Source organism: Arachis hypogaea, chromosome 10 (genome assembly GCF_003086295.3).
Source record: "Arachis hypogaea cultivar Tifrunner chromosome 10, arahy.Tifrunner.gnm2.J5K5, whole genome shotgun sequence".
NCBI lineage: Eukaryota > Viridiplantae > Streptophyta > Magnoliopsida > Fabales > Fabaceae > Arachis > Arachis hypogaea.
The window spans coordinates 59,513,253-59,518,252 of record NC_092045.1 but is presented as its reverse complement, the minus strand read 5'-3'; positions in this window follow the sequence as shown (position 1 = coordinate 59,518,252).

Below are 5,000 nucleotides of genomic sequence, written 5' to 3'. Positions count from 1 at the left end.
AAGATCAAGCTAAGAGGTGGTTAAATAACCAGCCTAAGAACAGCATAAAAACATGGAAACAGCTGTCAGAAAAATTCCTGAATCACTATTTCCCTCCAAAACGGATGACACAGCTAAGGCTAAACATCCAAGGCTTCAAACAAGGAGATAATGAATCCCTTTATGATGCCTGGGAGAGATACAGAGAGATGATAAGAAAATGCCCCTCTGAAATGTTTTCAGAGTGGGTGCAATTAGACATCTTCTACTATGGGCTTACAGAAAAAGCTCAGATTTCTCTAGACCACTCAGCTGGTGGATCTATACATATGAGAAAAACAATTGAAGAAGCTCAAGAGCTTATTGATACAGTTGCCAGAAATCAGCATCTGTACCTAAGCAGTGAATCTTCCATGAAAGAAGAAGCTAAAACAGTGACTGCTGAACTCAGTCCTGTAGATCAGGCTAATGAATTCAATCAGCAATTAGACTTTCTAACTCAGCAGCTAGCCGAATTCAAGGAAATACTACAGGAAACAAGAATGGCTAACAGGAATATGGAAGTACAGTTAAGGCAAACAGAAAAGCAACTGTCAAAACAAATAGCAGAAGAATGCCAAGCAGTTCAATTAAGAAGTGGGAAAACATTAAATACCTCACTTCAAAACAGCAGGAAGCCAAGAAATGAACAGATGGCTACTCAAAATCCCTCTGAGGACAATCAGAGCCCAGAGAGGAATAATACTGGCGTTGAACGCCCAGACCATGCTCATTCCTGGCGTTCAACGCCAGAAACAAGCATGAATTCGGCGTTGAACGCCCAAGGGAAGCATAGTTCTGGCGTTCAGACGCCAGTAACAAATAAGGAGTTGGCGTTTAACGCCACTCCAGCTTCCACCCCTGGCATTCAAACGCCAATGGGAAATCAGTCACATACAAGTGCTGATAGCAACCCTTCTAAAAAGGCTTCCCAACCCACTTCTACAGGCAATCAACCTGCAGCAACTAAGGTTGAGGAATACAAAGCCAAAATGCCTTATCCTCAAAAACTCCGCCAAGCGGAACAGGATAAACAATTTGCCCGCTTTGCAGACTATCTCAGGACTCTTGAAATAAAGATTCCGTTTGCAGAAGCACTTGAGCAAATACCCTCTTATGCTAAGTTCATGAAAGAGATCTTAAGCCATAAGAAGGATTGGAGGGAGACTGAAAAAGTTTACCTCACTGAAGAATGCAGTGCAGTCATTCTGAAAAGCTTACCTGAGAAGCTTAAAGATCCTGGGAGCTTCATGATACCATGCACATTAGAGGGTAACTGCACCAAGACAGCTCTATGTGATCTTGGGGCAAGCATCAACCTAATCCCTGCATCCACTATCAGAAAGCTTGGCTTGACTGAAGAGGTCAAACCAACCCGGATCTGTCTTCAACTTGCTGATGGCTCCATTAAATACCCATCAGGCATAATTGAGGACATGATTATCAAGGTTGGGCCATTTGCCTTCCCTACTGACTTTGTAGTACTGGAAATGGAGGAGCACAAGAGTGCAACTCTCATTTTAGGAAGACCATTCCTAGCAACTGGACGAACCCTCATTGACGTCCAAAAAGGGGAGATAACCCTGAGAGTCAATGAGGATGAGTTTAAGTTGAATGTTGTCAAAGCTATGCAACATCCAGACACATTAGACGACTGCCTGGGCGTTGATATTATTGACTCCCTGGTGGAAGAGGTCTATATGACTGAGAGTCTCGAATCAGAGCTAGAGGACATTTTTAAAGATGTTCAGCCTGATCTGGAGGAACCAGAGGAAATAAAAGAACCTCTGAAAACTCCTCAGGAAGAGGAGAAACCTCCTAAACCCGAGCTCAAACCACTACCACCATCCCTGAAATATGCATTTCTGGGTGAAGGTGACACTTTTCCTGTAATCATAAGCTCTGCTTTAGGGCCACAGGAAGAGAAAGCATTAATTCAAGTGCTAAGGACACACAAGACAGCTCTTGGGTGGTCCATCAGTGATCTCAAGGGCATTAGCCCAGCCAGATGCATACACAAGATCTTACTGGAGGGTGACGCCAAGCCAGTGGTTCAACCACAAAGGCGGCTGAATCCAGCCATGAAGGAAGTTGTGCAGAAAGAGGTCACTAAGTTACTAGAGGCTGGGATTATTTATCCTATTTCTGATAGCCCCTGGGTAAGCCCTGTCCAAGTCGTCCCTAAGAAAGGTGGCATTACAGTGGTTCATAATGAAAAAAATGAACTGATTCCTACAAGAACAGTTACAGGGTGGCGTATGTGTATTGATTATAGAAGGCTCAATACAGCCACCCGAAAGGATCATTTTCCTTTACCATTCATAGATCAGATGCTAGAAAGACTAGCAGGTCATGAATACTACTGCTTCTTGGATGGATATTCAGGTTATAATCAAATTGCAGTAGATCCCCAGTATTAAGAGAAAACGGTATTCAGATGTCCATGTCCTGAAATCACTTAGCACACGAGTCACGGCATCGAGTGGCATCAAGGAGAGATTAGAAATGTGTCTATTTTGGTGCAAAATAAGCATGTTTTCTTTCATGAGGCAAAACTAGGAAAGAATGCAATTCCTTATATTTTCATGCAGAAAATGTGTGAAATCATTGATAAACCCTTTGAAATTAGCACAGGATAAACCCTCAAAATGGGGTTTGTCAGTCCATCTGGAGTATTTGCATACAGAAGGATGCCATTTGGCTTGTGCAATGCACCTGCAACCTTTCAAAGGTGCATGCTCTCTATCTTCTCTGATATGGTAGAGAAGTTTCTGGAAGTCTTCATGGATGACTTTTCAGTATTTGGAGACTCATTCAGCTCCTGCCTTAACCATTTAGCACTTGTTCTGAAAAGATGCCAAGAGACCAACCTAGTTTTAAACTGGGAAAAATGTCACTTTATGGTGACTGAAGGGATTGTCCTTGGGCACAAAATTTCAAACAAGGGAATAGAGGTGGATCAAGCTAAGGTAGAGGTAATTGAAAAATTACCACCACCTGCCAATGTTAAGGCAATCAGAAGCTTTCTGGGGCATGCTGGATTCTATAGGAGGTTTATAAAGGATTTTTCAAAAATCGCCAAACCTCTGAGCAATCTGCTAGCTGCAGACACGCCATTTGTGTTTGACACAAAGTGTTTGCAGGCGTTTGAGACCCTGAAAGCTAAGCTGGTCACAGCACCAGTTATTTCTGCACTAGACTGGACATTACCCTTTGAACTAATGTGTGATGCTAGTGACCATACCATCGGTGCAGTATTGGGACAGAGGCATAACAAGCTTCTGCATGTCATTTCGTATGCTAGCAGTGTTTTAAATGATGCCCAGAAAAATTACACAACCACAGAAAAAGAATTACTTGCAGTGGTTTATGCCATTGACAAGTTTAGATCCTACTTAGTAGGATCAAAAGTGATTGTGTACACCGACCATGCTGCTCTTAAATATCTACTCACAAAGCAGGATTCAAAGCCCAGGCTTATAAGATGGGTGTTGCTTCTGCAAGAGTTTGATATAGAAATAAGAGACAGAAAAGGAACAGAGAATCAAGTAGCTGATCACCTGTCCCGGATAGAACCAATAACAGGAGCATCCCTCCCTCCTACTGAGATCTCTGAAACCTTTCCGGATGAGCAATTGTTCGCTGTTCAGGAAGCTCTGTGGTTTGCAGACATTGCAAACTATAAGACACAAGGTTCTCCTTTTGTAACCATGGAGAGGAAGCATGAAGAGCTTCTCTCAGGTCAGAGTCAAGAAGAGCCCACACAATCAAACTCTAAGTTTGGTGTTGTGAGGCCACAACCAAACTCTAAGTTTGGTGTTAAGACCCCATATCCAAACTCTAAGTTTGGTGTTGGCAACTATACAACATTGACCTGATCACCTTGTGGCTCCATGAGAGCCACTGTCAAGCTATTGACATTAAAGAAGCGCTTGTTGGGAGGCAACCCAATTTTATTTATCTAATTTTTATTTTATTGTTATTTTGTGTTTTATTAGGTACATGATCATGAGGAGTCACGAAAAAATCATAAAAATTAAAAACAGAATCAAAAACAGCAGAAAAAAAAATTCGCACCCTGGAGGACGCACAGGCTGGCGTTCAACACCAGTAAGATGCATCTGGCCGGCGTTCAACACCAGAACAGAGCACCATTCTGGCGCTGAACGCCAGAAATAAGCAACATTCTGGCGCTAAACGCCTGGAATGTGCCTAGAGAAGAAAAGCTGGCGCTGAACGCTAGTAACAAGCATGAAACTGGCATTCAACGCCAGAAACATGCTTTACATGGGCGTTGAACGCCCAGAATGTGCACCACACGGCGTTTAAACGCCAGAATGGTGTGCAAAGGCATTTTACATGCCTATTTGGTGCAGGGATGGAATTCCTTGACATCTCAGGATATGTGGACCCCCACAGGATCACCTCAGGATCTGTGGACCTCACAGGATCCCCACCTACCTCGCCCTCTCTCTCTCTCCATTCATGGTCATCCCTTCTATTTTTCATTCACCACTCACTTCTATCCCACCCAAACCCACCCAAAATTCAAAACTTTGAATCTTCCCCACTCTCCTTCAAAAATTCAAAACTCTTTCCCACCCAAACCCACCCATATAGCTGACTACACACATCCCTCCATCTCTTCTTCTTCTTCATCATCTTTTCTTTCTTCTCTTGCTCGAGGGCGAGCAATTTTCTAAGTTTGGTGTGGTAAAAGCATAGCTTTTTGCTTTTTCATTACCATTAATGGCACCTAAGGCCAGAGAAACCTCAAAGGGAAGACAAAAGCTTCCACCTCTGAGTCTTGGGAGATGAAAAGACTCATATAAAGCCGTCATAGCTCAGTGGTAGAACATGTGGCTGCAAATCAAGAGATCCCTGAGATACCTCAGGGGATAAATTGTCCTCCACACAAATATTGGAAGAAACCAAGGGTAGAAACACCAAAATTACTAGGAATCATTCAACAGAAGCAAGGA